An 18,139-nucleotide genomic window follows, 5' to 3' on the forward strand; every position below is an offset into this window, starting at 1 on the left:
GGGTTATTTTCAACACATTATTGGGTCTTAAAGAGACGAGCCCTGTCAATAACTTGTTGGGTTACAGGGCCGTGCACAGACATTTTGAGGGGCAGTGGCCCAAACAAAAAAGGGGGGCACGGGGGGCACAATTTATATGGTTTTAACAATATGATGTGTTATAGATAAGTATCAAATAATATAAGTGATTATAATGGAAAATAGACTTTATAACAAGATTTAGAGTGTGACAAAACTTCTTAATATTCTATATGATTTACATGTTGAAGCTTTGAATCCATGTTTGCAATTTTGAACAGCTTTTGCAGCCTCCCTTCCAACTCTGTCTTTTAAAAAAAAAAAACATTGTTTTTTATTTTTTGTCGACAAAGTGTGCCAACAACAGCAAATGTGGTGTTATTTATATTAGATCTCATCGGGTACTCATTAGACAATCACTGTAATTCTAAAAATGTTTGCTAAGTTGTTAGCACTTTAGAAGACAGAGAGCAAATCATTACAGAAATACATAAACATAGGAAAGCCGAGAGAGGTCATCCATATTTTTATTTTTGCTGCTTGTTTTCTCATGATCTCGAGATAACAAAAGTTGTTTTCTCGCTATCCAGACATAATAATCCAAATGCAATAATGTAATTTCCTGTCCATAATATTTCATTTATTTTGAAGTGGACTGCTGATGCATATGGAGTCTTCGCTGTTACCACGCGTAGCTAATTGCAGAGGTGTGGACTCGAGTCATGTGACTTGGACTCGAGTCATGTGACTTGGACTCGAGTCATGTGACTTGGACTCGAGTCAGACTCGAGTCATGAATTTGATGACTTCAGACTCGACTTGACAAAATGTACAAAGACTTGCAACTCGACTTGGCCTAGAACATCAATGACTCGTGATTTCACTTGGACTTGCGCCTTATGACTCGAGAAGACTTGCTACTTCACACGAAAACCTGGGAATTTGTATAGTCACACCGTGTACAAATAACAAGGTCATATGAGACACAGCGATCTTTTAACAGTATACATTCTGCAAACTATATTCTCAGAAGACGAAGCACTACTACATGGGCAGAGTGATTTTCACAACTCTGACCGAACTCTCTGCTCTTCACCAGTGCTTTGCCTTCTGAGAATATAGTTCCCAGTATGTATACTGTTAAAAGATGGCTGTGTCTCATATGATCTTGTTATTTGTACACAGTGTGACTATACAAATCACAACACATAAATAGGAAAATGTTCGTGTTATTTTGTCACTTTTTGGGAGCAGTATGCTAGCTGAAGCTATTCACTTCCAGTCTTTGTGCTAAGCTAAGCTAGCGGTGGCTGCGTTAGACAGAGTTACAGCACGCACGGAGATGAGAAAGGTATGTATGGACTTATCTAACTCTGGGGGATATGGTGAATAAGCTAAATTCCCAAAATCTGGGCGTGTTCCTTTAAAGTCTTTTTTTTTCTTATAATAAACTGACATGTTCATACACATTCAGTTTATGTGTTTATGAGTAAACTTTCAGAATGCTGTCAGTTACATGAATATCTATACTGTATGCATCTGTGAGTGTGGTGGTGCATATGGGGTGTCGCGCTGGGACGAGTGAGCATAAGGGTCAAAGGGAAAACAAAAATCTAGACTACACCACTGCAGCTAAGTCACTACATTGACATGGCAGAAGGACAGTATGCCCTTTTGTTCTGGGCACTGAACAGTAAGGGGCGGTTTCCCGGACAGGGATTAGACTAGTCCTAGACTTAAACACTTTTAAGAGCTCTCCAAACTGAAAACAACTTGCACTGACATATCTTAAAATACATCAATACCCTTTGTTTTACCTCAAAATGCACACAAGTAATGTTTTTAGTAAGGCATGTTTGTTAAAACTAGTTATATTTCCTAATTTAACTAAGGCTTAGTCCTGGATTAAGCTAATCCTGGTCCGGGAAACCGCCCCATAGACCCCTTCCTTCACTCTTTCAAGTAGCCATCCGAGTCTTGGCAGTGCCTGCTTCTAGTTCTCCAGTGGAGCGAGTTTTCAGCCATGGTGGCATCATTCTGTGTCCCTATCGCGCACAAATGACTGACAGACTTTTGGCCAATTTGATATTTTGCAAATGCAATGCAGTATAGGGGCCTCCCTCCACCTGTACACAGCACGCATTTTATTTCTGTGGTAAGAGGACTTGAAATGACTCGAAAGTAGGGATGGGCAATATAAACGATATGCAATATAAACGATAGAAAATTGGCATGCGATATAGATTTAAAATCTATTGCACTATCGCGATAATAGGTGCTGATGACACAAATTAATCTACCCGCAAACTTTAGAGACACGAGCTGCAGCAGAATAAACATGGACGAAAGCGTCAGCGAAACAGAGGAACTCATGAAAAAGACCGATGCAACATCTATTATTTGGATTTAAGCCGTCCAACAAGCAGTAGGAAAATATACTCTGTAGAGCAAGGGTGTCCAATACGGCAATGCTGGTAGATCGCACATAAGTTAACTGCTGCTCCACGCGCGAAATTGGCATTATGGTCTAACTTGTGAAACATGCAGTATATATATGCAGTATAGTCCTCACAAGTAGCAGATAGATCTTGTCGGCTTTATCATTTTAAAAGTAGATCACCACACAAAAACGTCTGGACACCCCTGCTGTAGAGTGTGTCAGGCAAAAGTTCCAGCTAAGAGAGGTATCAAGACTAATCTGGCCATAACGGTTTACTTTTACTTACTTTTTAGCAGTTTGGCTTTTCTAAGGGTCTATATAACCTGTTCTGAATTGAGTCTATTGAAATTATTATATCGCAATACATATCGCTATCGCTAGAGGCTGCAATGTATAACGCAATATGGATTTTAGGCCATATCGCCCATCTCTACTCGAAAGTAAAATGGTAGGACTTTGGACTCGACTTGAGACTTGTTGGCTTTGACTTGTGACTCGACTCGGGACTTGCCTCGTCTTTGACTCGACTTGACTCGGGACTCGAAAGCAAAGACTTGAGACTTACTTGTGACTTGCATAACAATGACTTTGTCCCACCTCTGGCTAATTGTCGATAGACTTAATAAATAAATAAAGTTTGATGTTCGTGAATTTAGGGACCATCTCTAAAGTGCACTGTACACGTTTCTATCTTCAATAGTATTTAACAGTTTATTTGAATAAATATAAAACATCTAAAAAAGTGTGCATTATAGTTGACAACCACGAACACTTTACAGTTTGGTTTTGTGACTGTTTGTTGACTTATTCCATTTTAATGCTGTTTGAAGTAGAAACATATATGGAGTACTTTAAAGACGGTCCCTAAATTCACCGCGCTATCAAATGGTCAATTATTGGCAAATCTGTTTCATCGTGGGCTAATCCCTGATCTAAGTAAAATCTCATTTGTTCATCCATGCTAATTTGCTAAATATGCTTTTGCTGTCTAAAAATTATGTTCTATTGAGTACACGTAAGCTTTAATCACATCACAAGAATACAACTTTTTTTATGTCGAGATCACGAGTGATCACGAGAACACAAGCAAGCAAAAATAAATATAGAACACGACCTCTCTCGGCTTCAAACTACCAAATTACTAATTGAGCAGCTCAACAACTGAGGTAATGTAAGTTAATGAATCTACCTGTTAATACAACAAACTGTCGTCTTCGCCCTTCAAAGAGTGGACACAGAATGTGAGAGATGCTGCGGAGCGGGCGGGAAATCACGAAGTGGATTACCAGAAACAGTGGATCTTTAGACGAGCGGTAACAGAACACTTTGACTGGGGTTGGCGAGAGGGGCACCTCAGCCGATTAGGGCAGAAGGGCAGTTGCTCTAGCCACCGGGCCACCCCCCTGTGCACGGCCCTGTTGGGTTATAATTAAACCTATTCTGGGTTGTTCCAAACTAAAATACTGTGTTGTTATAACCCGTTTTTGGGGCAAATATAAACATTTTCTGGTTAAATTTAAATAATTTAAGGATGGGTTTGTACCTTTATATATAGTATAAATATATATATATATACACACACACACACACACACACACACACTCACCTAAAGGATTATTAGGAACACCTGTTCAATTTCTCATTAATGCAATTATCTAATCAACCACATGGCACATGGCAGTTGCTTCAATGCATTTAGGGGTGTGGTTCTGGTCAAGACAATCTCCTGAACTCCAAACTGAATGTCAGAAAGGTGATTTAAGCAATTTGGAGCGTGGCATGGTTGTTGGTGCCAGACGGGCCGGTCTGAGTATTTTACAATCTGCTCAGTTACTGGGATTTTCACGCACAACCATTTCGAGGGTTTACAAAGAATGGTGTGAAAAGGGAAAAACATCCAGTATGCGGCAGTCCTGTGGGCGAAAATGCCTTGTTGATGCTAGAGGTCAGAGGAGAATGGGCTGACTGATTCAAGCTGATAGAAGAGCAACTTTGAAATAACCGTTACAACCGAGGTATGCACCAAAGCATTTGTGAAACCACAACGTGCACAACCTTGAGGCGGATGGGCTACAACAGCAGAAAGACCCCACTGGGTACCAGTCATCTCCACTACAAATAGGGAAAAGAGGCTACAATTTGCACAAGCTAACCAAAATTGGACAGTTGAAGACTGGAAAAATGTTGCCTGGTCTGATGAGTCTTGATTTCTGTAGAGACATTCAGATGGTAGATTCAGAATTTGGCGTAAACAGAGGATCCATCATGCCTTGTGCAGGCTGGTGGTGGTGGTGTAATGGTGTGGGGGATGTTTTCTTTGCACACTTTAGGCCCCTTAGTGCCAATTGGGCATCATTTAAATGCCACGGCCTACCTGAGCATTTCTGACCATGTCCATTCCTTTATGACCACCATGTACCCATCCTCTGATGGCTACTTCCAGCAGGATAATGCATCATGTCACAAAGCTTTCTTGAACATTACAACGAGTTCACTGTACTGAAATGGCCCCACAGTCACCAGATCTCAACCCAAATAGAGCATCTTTGGGATGTGGTGGAACAGGAGCTTTCTGCCCTGGATGTGCATCCCACCAATCTCCATCAACTGCAAGATGCTATCCTATTAATATGGGCCAAAATTTCTAAAGAATGCTTTTATAAATATATTTAATAAACAGAATAAGGAAAGGGGTGCAAGAGGAGCTGTCATTATCCCTCATAGGAAAGAACTATTAAAGGGATTGTTTTACCCCCAAATTAAAATGCTGTCATCATTTACTCACCCTCATGTTGGATGAGTTTTTGTATTCTGTTGAACACCAAGGGATATTTTGATAGATGATAATAACCACACTTTTTTTCTCCTCAGGAATCTACACTTCTCGGGTTGGTGCATCAAAGCTCATGTTTAGCCCAAACAGCAGTATACCAGGTCTGGCATACACCACAAGCTTCCTAGCTATTTTATTCCCCAAAAACCCACCCAACTGTGTGACATTGCCCTAGGGGTCAGAGTTTGCTTCAACTAATTCATGGTGACGTGGCATGAGATTGCCCTTGCAAGGCATTGGCAAAGACCACAGGCCTCATCATTAAAATGAAGTAATGTGCCACAGCAGCTTGTATGTGCTAACATGCAGATGTCCTCAGTGTTGCAGTAATTACGAAGGAATAGCTTTCCCTTAGGTGGTGCGTGCTCCCACTTGACATTTTACACAAGCCTGAAAAAGAACAGCAAACTAACGCTCATACACCAATGTAGCTCAGAAGAACTGCAGATGGCACAAAGACAGAAGAGATTTAAAAATGGCAGTGGTGCATTACGCCGTCAAGCTTGCTATATATGAAATTAACATGCTAACATGCATCAGATGGGACTGCCACCCGAGCTATTTGGACAAGACACGTAATACACATGGTATTGTTTTGCACATAATTAAATGAACTGGATAATTCGCCTTGTCTGTTTTCATACAGTTCAAATATTCCACGTTCGTCGATTTCATGCATGTTTAAAATCGCATCCTCCTCCCGTGACCCATCTGATCTTCCTGTCTTCTGTAATGCTGCTGGCCGCCAGTGACTCTCTTTGCCCTGTTTGGGTGATTGCCTGCCAATTCCAGCCTGTAACATTGTTGTCAGTAAAAACAGATGCGACACCAGGCAGGAAATCAAAGCTGAGATGGGGCACACTGCAATTCAAAGGCCTTTAAATCTCTCATTGCTCCGAGAGAGAGAGTGATCAGAGGCAAATGTATTAAGATGGTGGCGGGCAGATGCAATTTAGATGGAGGTTGCTGTGCCTGTGCTGTGTAGACAGCATGACTGGATACTATCTATAAAATGATGATATTTTCACTGTGTGCGCACAGGAATGCGTCAATATGTAGTTGATATTTGTATGCACATACAATGAGGAATACAATAAACCAGCAGTCTTTTTGCAATCTTCAAGGAAAAGGTATATATACAGTTTATACACACACACACACACATACCCCCCGTTACATGCATATTAATTAATGATCATGGTGGCATATGCTCAATGGTTTTTAATATTTTTTTCTGGTTTGCAGAAAATGTGCCATTAACTATTGATCTACTGAAAAGGCAACTCACGTGCCAGGGCCGGTTGAAGCCTGCCATAATGGTTATCTGGCAAGATACAAGAGAGCAGCAGTGTTAACAAGCCATACATCAGTGTCAGATGCTGTTGTCTTTTTATGCACACCTGTGTTGACTGGTTGACTGCACTCCCTCCCTCCAGGACAGCAGGTGCGTCTGGCTCATGGAGAAAAATCACAAGCGCACAACAACAACAACTCACAATAATATTCACACTGGTGAGGACGCTTAAGGATTAGGAATGTTAGAAATCATAAAGTGTTTCTAAATAGATTAAATGAGACCCTGTCTGGTTAAAATGTACAGTAATCTAATTATGAGATATCAGTCATTGATTTTACATTGATTACAGTCTTTGTCATAGTCAATGTTCAAGATATCAAGGTTATATTTTTACACAATGTTCTTTATATTATGCAAATTGATTAATTTATGTAAAAATTACTAAAAAATAGTTTAGACTTTAGCTGGGTTTTCATAGGCAGGGTCACAAATTGTCTTCTGCTGTTGAAATGTTTCATTCTTAAGGTATTAATGATATGACTATAGGATTCATGTGCGGGAATACAGCGTAGTGTTCAATGAAAGGCCCTTAGGGATATTTTAATAATGAACAGGACATGCTTTCTCACACAATGTGTCATAATTGGATAAATATGTAAAACGTGAAGTCTTACAAAATATATTATCTAATCAAGTCAAGGATTTGTTTAGCCAACTGGAATTTCAATCCTGAAACAATTATTATTCAGAATTCTTTATTTACATGATATGATTGTCCGGGACACAATTTTCTTTTCACACAATTAAATAATATCTAGACAAAGGAACCTGTAATCTTTCTTAATTTTGAAGTATAAAATGCAGAAAACATTTCTAAATGAAAGTCCTATTATTGTTCGGGTTTTGACAGAGAAATAGGTAACATAAAGTGTGACGCTACAGTATATTACATGTTTTTAACAGGAAATTATTACACTTATGGTGACACAGTGTTTGCCCAACCAGAACCAAATCATCTGTGGACATCATAAGGTCAAGAGATACATTTTTAGATATCTGATGTTACTCAGTATTATTTGCATGATTTTCTGGTCTTTTATACACTGAAAAAATGATTCATTGAATTTACTCAATTTTTTTAAGGTAAGTGGTTGCAATCAATTTATTTAAGCTACATTTAAACAAAAAAGATTAGTAAAGTAAAATAAAATATAAAACTTTTGTTTAAATGTAGCTTAAAAATATTGATTGCAACCACTTACCTTAAAAAAATTGAGTAAATTCAACGAATATTTTTTTTTCTATAAAAACTATGGAAAAAATGACATTAACCCCTTAAAATGTCTGGAAAAGGCTTTAAAAATGCATAAAAAGACACAAATTGTACCTGCTGTGTTGATTGTATCTTAAAACGGTTTACATCATTAGAATCAAAAGAATTTCAGCTTTCCAAAGGTTTGTGACATGTTTAGCTTTTTGTTTTGAAGTTGTTGTATTTGATGAAGTTTTCTGTCAAATAATGCAGTGTCCCTCCTACGGAACACTGGAATTTAAAGCAGTTAAAACTAGTGCTGTCAAAAGATTAATCGCGATTAATCGCATACAAAATAAAAGTTTTTTGCATTATTTATGTGTGTGCACTAAGTGTAATTATTTTATATATAAATACACACACGTTAAGGTTTGTATTTAAGAAACATTTAAATGTATATTTATATATATATTTCTATATTTTATATTATACAAATAAATAAAAATATACCTAAATAGCATTTTTCTTAAATTCATACTTGTATGTTTGTATTTATATATACATAATATATACACAGTACACACACACACACACACACACACACACACACACACACACACACACACACATACACACATATTATGCAAGCACAAACTTTTATTTTGTATGTGATTAATCGCGATTAATCTTTTGACAGCCCTAGTTAAAACACAATAATGAAGTGCAAAAAAATGTTGTAAAAACAAAACAATAAGGATAATTTGTGACCCTGGACTGCAAAACCAGTCGCATCTTTGAATCAATAGCCAATACGTTGTGTCAAAATTATTGAGTTTTCTTTTATGGCAGAAATCATTGTTCCATTAAAATATTTTGTACATTTCCTCCTGTGAATATATTAAAACTTTCATTTTTATGAGTGGATGAGCTAAGGATTTTATTTGGACAACTTTAAAGGTGATTTTCTCGATATTTACTTTTTTTGCTCCCTCAGTTTCTACATTTTCAAATAGTTCTATCTCTGCAAAATATTGTCAAACCGTACATCGATGAAAAGCGTAATTATTCATCTTTCAGATGGTGTACTAAATCTAAATGTTAAAACTTTTACCCTTAAGAATGGTTTGTGGTTCTGGTTCACATTTCTTTTTATTAATGCAGTACATTTGTGTGTTGTTTTCAAAAGGTTTTGCCCTTTAAAAATATGAACATCCATTTATTAAATTGATTTCTTCCTACATTAAAAAAGAATGAGACACTCAACACTTTACTAAAAAGAGGTTTTGTTGCACACCAAAATATAATACTTTCACTCCCTCACAGGTAGATTGAATCTGTTTACACACTCCCACAAGCCCTAGGTGAGCCAAGATGCCTTTCTTCATCTCTTCCCCTTTTCTCACACTCTTCCTTCATTGAAAGAGGCTGTAATCAGAGGTAAGTCAAGCACGACACAGAAACATTTAAGAGAAGTAATGAAAGAAGATCGGAGAGCCATTGATGAATAACACCCAAGCTGCTTTGCCACTGTCAAATTGCATTAGACTCTTGGTAATAGATTCTCCACCAGACACTCAATTTCATTCAAAGGGGAGCCCTCTTTATCCCAGTGCATCAAATATTTAAACACTTGTATTAGAGACAGTGTCAGTTCTTCAACTCTGAGCCTAAACCACTGATCCTCCACCCCCACCCCGGGTCTTTTTCACTTGATGTCACCCATTCTCAAAGTGTTATCTGTCCCACCGAAGCTGCATATATAGGCTTTCATTTCATTCCCGACACTTAAAACGGTATTAGCTTTTTACCCGATATTACATTCTTTGTTGTTGGCTTGACTTTTCGATTTGTTGGGGAATGGCTTAAGGATCTCTGGAGAAAAGAAGATTGAGGAGTCAGGGCGAAAGAGGAGAGAGAGACCGGTGGCGGCGGCGGAGCGTTCAGGCGCTGTTCAGACTCAGTGTAGCTTGTCAAATCCTCGGACACAAAATGAATTGGCATATCGGCTTCCCGCATAGAGATATCTTTCGGTGGTTCCGAGAGTCTGATGCTGTGGAATTGTGTGTTGTGACGCTGTGAAATGTTCCTCGTCCCGGGCCTAACATTTATTATTAGGCTCTCGCAAACAGGGTTCAGCTGAAAGTTATTCATTCACCCTCTTAAATCACATCAGATTGAATCTTTCAGCATCGGGAGCTTTCTCACTCGCCTATACATTGGACCCTGCAAATTAGGAAAAGGTGCCCTCTCCTCCTTTCCATCTCCTTCTCTGTTACCACTCCCCCTTCTCATTTCCTCTCCTCCACCCCCACGCCTCTCCATCTCATCTCCATCTCTCCCAGCTCTGTCTCCACTGCCGGGGCTCCCATTAGTTTAGTGACCAACGTTGTATGAAAGCCAGCAGTAATACTGTCCCAATCCTCAGCCGACTGTGACAGCCCGCAGTAATGCCGTCCCCCGGCTGAGTAGATGGAGCTCTTCCATTAACGCCTCTAACATGGTGACACCTAACCCGGCCTGCTATTACACTCACTCACTGATTAGGGGCTGGGAATAGGGAAGTGGAGGTCCTGGGTGACGGTAGACTAGCCGACTGTGGCTTTAACTGAGCCAGACCTGTCTTCGCTGTAGCCGCCAGTCACTCACACAGCCAGAACTGTTTAATTGGGGTGGCGGGCGGAGTGAAGCTGGAGAGTTGTTGACGTTAGAGAGAGGTTTAAAAATATACGGTGGGCTTGATATTTACTGCTTGCTTATCAGTAATGTTTTATCTTCAGATACTTTGATTGTTTGTTATAGGTAAAGTGTATAATTTTCAAACTTACGCCATTGGTTGAACCAGTGATGATGTATTGGACCGGCCAGGATGCATCACAGTGTTTGTACTCTGTAAATGGCTTGTTTAGTTATACACTTAGTATGCATATTAATTATACATGCTTAAAATAAAGGTACTAAAATTGCGTCAACCTTTCCGTTAAACGAAAAGTTCTGTGAAAGGTTCTATAGTGTATTAAAAGGAAGAAATTATTCATTCAGGAACAGACTGATCTCACAGAAAGTCTTGTTATAGTCACACAAAATGTGATAAATTTATTTGTGTCTATGGCATGAAATTCAGCTTTTTTCGTGCCTTTAGCACGAATGTCTTTTTCGTGACACTTGCACGAATTTATATAAATAGTTTTTGTGTGCATTGCGCGACTTTCTCTTTGGTTTTATTTTATGTATTGTTTTCTCATTGGGTCTCATTTTCTAAGCATGCGTACGCACAAATTTGTTCGTAAAACGGACGTTTTAACTTAAACTCATAATTCAACAAAACCTTTCATACAAAAATTTCTTCTAAATGTTTGCAAAAACGTAAGAACAACTTAGACCACACATGCGCAATAATCATAAACAACACTGTAAAAAATACTTTGCTGCCTTAAAATTTTTTGTTAAATCAACTCAGATTTACAAGTCATGTCAACAGAGATGAGTTGACACAACTTATAAAATTAAGGTGACTTTCTCAACTACATTTTATAAGTTATAACAACTCACCTGTAGTTATAACAACTCATCTCTAGTCAAGATAAATAATAGTAAGTTGAAATGACTTGTAAATCCGAGTTGATTCAACAAAAAATTTTAAGGCAGCAAAGTATTTTTTACAGTGAAGGAAAAAGAACCCTAAAATATATATCTGTGTTATATATTTTATATATTTTTTTTCTTGTTCATGATTATTGCGTCGTGTGGTCTTAGTTGTTCTTACGTTTTTGGATATTCTTTTAAAATAAATTTTAGTATGAACGTTTTTGTTGAATTATGATTTGTAAGTTAAAACGTCCGTGCCCACATTTTACAAACAAATTTGTGCATACGCATGCTTAGTGAATGCGACCCATTGTGTTTTCCTTATTTTCTTACCATTGTCGCTTTGGGGTTAGAATCACTTTCTGTTACATTTTTAGACATCCTAACCCAAACCCCAACTCCAGGCGAGAATAGTTAAAAAAAACAGAAAAAAAACATGTAGAAACCAATACATAAAAGTAAATCCAAATCTAACCCAAACCACAAATCTAACCCCAACCCCAAGCGACAATGATTTAAAAATAGAAAAAAATTGAGAAAGCAATACATAAAATGACAAAAAAAACGTGTGCCACAGACACAAGGAACTATTTATAGAAATTTGTGCGAGTGTCATGAAAAATACATTCATGCTCAAGGCACGTAAAAAAGCTGAATTTCGTGCCATGGACTCAAATAAATTGATACAATTTTGTGTGACTATAACACGACTTTCCGTGAGATCATGTTGCTCAAGATCGTTGGAAATTTCAGAAATATTGGGAAAAAAAGTTATTCTATGGCATCATTGTGAAGAATCCTTTATTTTTAGGAGTGTAGAAATGCATCACCTTTTTTGCACGTCAATGACACACCAACCTCCGTTTTCAAGCCACATATAAAAATGTACACCTCCATGAAAATCTGGAAATAAAGGTCGGCGATACAGAAAACCTGAAGGGTATTTGCATGTGATAAAAATCATTCCTGTTTGATTTAAGAGTGTTTTCCTCAGGCAAGACAGTAAGGTGTTTCTATCACACTGGCTACACCTCATTGCCTGTGATTATTCAACTCTCCGAGAGCCCCCTCTGCCCCAACACTTTTAGACCCAAAATAATATCTCTCATATATGCATTATCTAGCCCCCCCGGCAGCCCCCTCATTACCAAGGATCATTTCGGAATTAGATTCTGTCCTTCCAATATTGGTTCCAAGAGCTGGTTCCTTTGTACTGTAGTCAAAGGTTAAAATACCAAACACGATCGCCCCGACTGATGGAGCCAGACATTTTAATATTCGCTTAGCTTGGTAATTGTGGAGGGACGTAATATCGCTCGTTTTCCTTCTCTGTGTCCTAAAGGAAACATGTAGTAACATGAGAGAAACAGAGGAGAGGTCCAGTATGTCTGTAGGGCTTTAAAAGACCTAAATGTGAGCGAAGGAGCGAGGGTCTCAGATGAAAAAACAAGATAATGACTTTTCCTAGATAGTCCTCCTTTGTTTGTACATGTGAGCAATATAACAATATACTATTTGTGTATTTTGGTAACTCTACAGCTCTAAGATCAGAGGAATTCAAGCAGGGGGTCAGAAGACCACTTTTCTGAAATTTTTTACAAACAATATCTATGTACATACATTTTGTTTTTTGGGAAGCATGCAAATATCCTGTTTAAAAGTTTACTGTGTGTAAAATTTTAAAGTAGGTTTTTTTGTAAATGTAGTTATTTTTGTGAAGTAACGTACACTGAATTCAATGTACTCAATTTTTTTAAGGTAAGTGGTTGCAATCAATTTATTTAAGCTAAATTTAAACAAAACAAACAAAAATAGAAAAATAAAATAAAAAAATTTGTTTAAATGTAGCTTAAAGGGGCCATGGCACAAGACTTTTTTAAGATGTCAAATAAATCTTTGGTGTCCCCAGAGCACATATGTGAAGTTTTAGCTCAAAATACCATATAAATAATTTATTATAGCATGTTAAAATTGCCACTTTGTAGATGTGTGCAAAAATGCGCTGTTTTGGGTGTGTCTTTTAAAATGCAAATGAGCTGATGAAATTCAAACACTGATCACAATGATGGGGGTTTGTTGCAACTAAAACTCAATTGTGCTTTTCTCTGCACTAAATGGCAGTGCTGTGGTTGGATAATGCAGACTAAGGGATGGTATTATTATAATAAGGGCTCCTTATGACATCATAACAAGGAGAGCCAAATTTCAACTACCTATTTTTCATGTGCTTGTAGAGAATTGTTTACCAAAACTAAGTTACTGGTTTGATCTTTTACACATTTTCTAGGTTGATAGAAGCACTGGGGACCCAATCATAGCACTTAAACATGGAAAAGTCAGATTTTCATGCCATGGCCCCTTTAAATAAATTGATTGCAACCACTTACATTAAAAATATAACTATAAATAAATAAATACATACATACATACATACATACATATATATATATATATATATATAATGTAAATTGAGTAAATTGATTTTTTTCAGCGTAGTTCAGGACAGTTTTAAATAAAATCACAATAACATTTTAATTATCCATCAATTTTTTTATTATTAAAATTTTGAACATTCTGCAAAGTACAGTATGACCCTGTAATAGTTTACAATCATTTCTTTTTTTACAAATAGCTGCAGCTGAACTAGACAGACAGTGACCAGCGTGATTTTTTGTCCTTTAGAAAAGATCTCTGATATTTAACTCATTGAAAAGGTGGGATGATGAAAAAATTTTAAACAATGGGTATCTGCAAATGATCTGTGGAAAGTGTTAATTAATTGAATCGACCACACTGCTCACTGAAAAAAAATTGATTGCAACCACTTACCTTAAAAAAAGTTTAAGTGAATTGAATGAATAATTTTTTTTCCAGTGCTGCAGCCCGTTAAGCAAACACATCTGTCCACAAATCTATGTTAATCATTGGACCTTACATTAAAAAAAATCACTTGACTCAAAAATAAGTATGATGCTGTGGCCTTAAACCTTAGTGGAGCCGCCATCTATTGTGATGCTGGGGTCTTTGGTAACGACTGCTGGCACAGGGAGGAGAAGAGAAGACCGTTTGCACTCGGGCAAGGAGCATTTGTTAATAATTATTTTGGGAGTGTCATGTCAATGTCAGCCCGGTGGCGAGGAGAGACAGAGCTTACAGAGGGAGGTGGGGAGGAGGAGATGACAGTGGATGGGGTCTCAGCTTGTCATTGCCTCTCACTGTTAGTCACTTCACAGCCCATACACTCTTTCTCAGCCCCTTAAAGCTCACAAGTGGATTTGCTTTATGTCTTTGTCTTTTACGAAAACTCTTTTGTTAGCAGAATTCAAAGGACCCTCTTAAAAATCTTTTTTTTTTAGCAAAGATAGATAATTGAATACTATTTCTTTTGTCATTGTGTTTAACCCCTTTTTGACATTTTTAACACTGTTAGGGTGTTGTCATAAACACGAAAATATGACATATCAAGTCAGTAAAATACATTAAAATATTTTAAAGGTAGAATTTATTGATCAGATTTGATTCATTTTAATTTAAAATTTATTTTGTTTCTTTTCAGCGTGTTTTGTTAGGCTTTTATCTATAGGCTAAATAAAAATCTATAAATCAAATAACATTTGATTGATTTGCAACACATGTCATGCATGTTTATGGTACAATATGACAAAAGTATCTAGGAAGGTGGAAGGGTCCCTATTGATAGCACCTATGTGGTACTCCAAAAAATATGAGCAGGGATAAATGGATTTGCCATGAATGTGAAAGACAGATGCTTATTGACAGCTATAATTACAATGGAGATTTGTGAAACACACTCAAGCTAAAATTGCAGCTCAACCAATAGCAAAATAATACAGATATTTCTACAAATTATTTTAAAGTTAATTACAAAGTTATCAAAATTATCGAGGAAGATACACAAAGTGTGTTACTCCACTGATATTCATTGAATTTGGACAGCCTTGAGACTGTTTTATCAGACTTAAATATTAAGATCGCAGCATGTGTTGTTTCCATGCTGTTAGACAGATGTGGTTGTGGGCTGCAGCGAGTGAAAGAGAAAGCGCTGTGAATTTGTAAACAGAGGTGCTATTGGGACACTCAGAAGGAGAGAACCGGGGAGTATCATATTTTAACCTTTTGTTTCCTGGTAGCAGGCGCCGAGACTCCTGGGAGGAAGCGATCAATGATGGACACCATAATGTGTCTCGCTGTATTCCTTGTCACACTCAACCCTTCTGCCTGTGTTGGGAGTTCTCTCTTTCACGCACACACATAGGCACACAGATGGTGAGGCAGTGCAGACAGCTCATCACATTGACACTTACTACAGTTCTCCATCAATGTCTCTCTTTGCCTTTTATGTTTTAAATCCCTCTTTGTGTATTACAATTCTTCTAAAACTTAAAAAAATTAATTTTAGGAGAAAGGAAAATAACTTTCTGCAAAACCTGCTTTTTGTCATTGCCTGACATTATACGATTCATATTTACTCGCAGCTAAAGATGTCTCTGTGCTTTGCTTGTCCTTTAAACCTAAAAGCAGCAATTAAACTCCAATTACGTCCATGGCTTTGCAGAATTAACTGATGTAATTTGATTCACCGCTGAAGAAATGAATTTCAAAAAGAAGAGTAAGACTCAATATTCAAAAACATGCCTTCTAGCATCTGGGTTTATTTGTTTATTTTCATTTAAGGACTCGAATTATGAAGCAAGAGACTTAAAAGACTTTCTTAATTATCTTGGAAGTCATAATTAGCTACTCTGGAACCTCTATTAAACTGTGATTTAATTTACCTGAACTAATACTTTAGTTCTTTATGAGAGAGTAACTTTATTTTATGTTGCAATACAGGCCGGTTACAGTACAAGTAATTGTACGTTTCCTGTTATGTTATTCTGCTGCCAAAGTATAATATTGCTACACATGTACATTTAGGATTGTTTAATATACAATCTCCTTTATATATTATATTTATATATTTATAAAAGGACAATTATCAATTTATCAGTCACAAACCTTTGAAATTTAAATGATGAATAAACATTTCATAAAGGGAAAGAAAGGTTCCATCATCTTTTACTTTTTGCACTGTAATGTTTTATTAAACTACATGGCATTGCGTACAGTAGGCTATGTTGCATGTTTCAACATTCAAATAATGAACACAAAATGTTTAATCTAATGTTATTATTCAAAAGTATTTAAACAGGTTTCTAATTGTGCAAAAGTTTGACTCTTTTGATAATGCAATACGTTTCTGTTTGAAGGAGTCTGTGGCAGATTTGAATGACCCTATATGACCAAAGGTGCTATTTGATGTTTAACCAGCAGATGGACACCCTACCTGAAAGAGCCATAAGAAACCGAGTGCATAAAAGGTATATTTTTAAAAAATGTTGGTTATTTAAATGCCAAAGATAAAGTGACATCGTTCACTGTTAAAGCGCAAAAGGGAGCTAGATATACGAAATAGCCTATCCAAGACAGGACCGAGAGGTGGAAGATGATAAATTTAAAGTTAACAGAGCGGGACAGAGAGAGGGGGGGGGAGAGAGAGAGAGAGAGAGAGGCTCGTGCGCATTAACAGATGTGTACGCGGATCACGAGCATCTGTATAATCTTTATCTGAGCGGTGTCAAGCGCTAAACAACGCAACACCTTAAACCTCAACGATTATTGTTAAACGGCAAACAGCTTTTAACGCGTCCCGGTGCGTTTTTTCTGCTTTCTGTCATCCGTAAACTCTTTTGATTGACAACATCAGCGCGCGTCTTTAACTCAAGCCTGGATTAAACAGTTTTATGTTCTTTTAATATGTTTGACTACGGAATTGTGAGTATAACTAATGTATCTGTATTGATATGTTTCATTCATGTGATGTTTGCGAACATTTTTTATCACTGTATGCTATCCCAAATCTAAGAATTTGCCTTGTTTTTATTAGCCATAATTAATATTTATCATATTTGTAGGCTGTGTAATATCTGTTAACTTTCCAAAAGACTACATTAAAACTTTGAAGGTATGATGCATCACGTGCATCATGTCTACGAAAGTTGTCAGACGTTACTTTTACGCGTGGAAGATTCACGTTCGTTTGGGTGAACTGCATGTTTTTTAGATAGAAACATGCACTTTATACATTTTGAAGTTAGCATCTTTAAAAGAAAATGTTTTTGCTCTACTATTTCAAAATTAAATGAGTAAAAAAATCTTAGGATCAATTCTAAAGCGGTGTTTAAAGCTTAGTTCGTCGTTTGTTAAATGGCACATAATTCAAACGTTGTATCATATATAATCTTTTTTTTTATTATTATTCAAAATGATATCAGTAGTTCATGCGAGCTATTCTGTATGTACACTTTAAACTATATGCTAATTAATTTCGAGTCTTTTAAGTAAGCTTTATTGAAAATGTATAAATATTGAAAAATCTAAATATTGTGCATTTATAAATGCGGTAATCTTTATAATTTGAAGGCACTTACACTCCTTTTTTTATAGTTGTGAACACTAGTTTTATTGTTAATAAATGTCAATAATTAATAATAATTAGTGATAATAATAACAGCCTATTTTCTTTTATAATTTTAGGCTATAGTAGCTATTATTGTCAATATCCTACCCAGTTATTAAAACATTTAACTATGTATAAATGTAGTTTCTTGTTTTAAAGTTAGGCTATATAATATAAATATAATAATATATATA

The 18,139-nt window shown here is 36.8% G+C and overlaps 1 protein-coding gene across 10 annotated transcripts in view; it reads left to right on the top strand.

The window, feature by feature from the left end:
* Window positions 1–18,139, top strand: part of rnf220b (ring finger protein 220b) — a 75,162-nt gene that overhangs the window by 11,223 nt on the left and 45,800 nt on the right. For 4 of the 10 annotated variants that reach the window (XM_073867975.1, XM_073867982.1, XM_073867977.1 and 1 more), the window contains exons 5-9: window positions 5,330–6,421; window positions 6,537–6,735; window positions 9,164–9,277; window positions 15,577–15,712; window positions 16,696–16,806. The gene's annotated coding sequence lies outside the window, so the exon portion shown is untranslated. Of the gene's footprint in view, window positions 1–5,329; window positions 6,422–6,536; window positions 6,736–9,163; window positions 9,278–15,576; window positions 15,713–16,695; window positions 16,807–16,967; window positions 17,261–18,139 lie in introns of those variants that run through there. The other 6 variants (XM_055167725.2, XM_055167730.2, XM_073867980.1 and 3 more) reach the window with 5 other exon arrangements.

Source organism: Misgurnus anguillicaudatus, chromosome 5, assembly GCF_027580225.2.
Source record: "Misgurnus anguillicaudatus chromosome 5, ASM2758022v2, whole genome shotgun sequence".
In the NCBI taxonomy this organism is placed as follows: domain Eukaryota; kingdom Metazoa; phylum Chordata; class Actinopteri; order Cypriniformes; family Cobitidae; genus Misgurnus; species Misgurnus anguillicaudatus.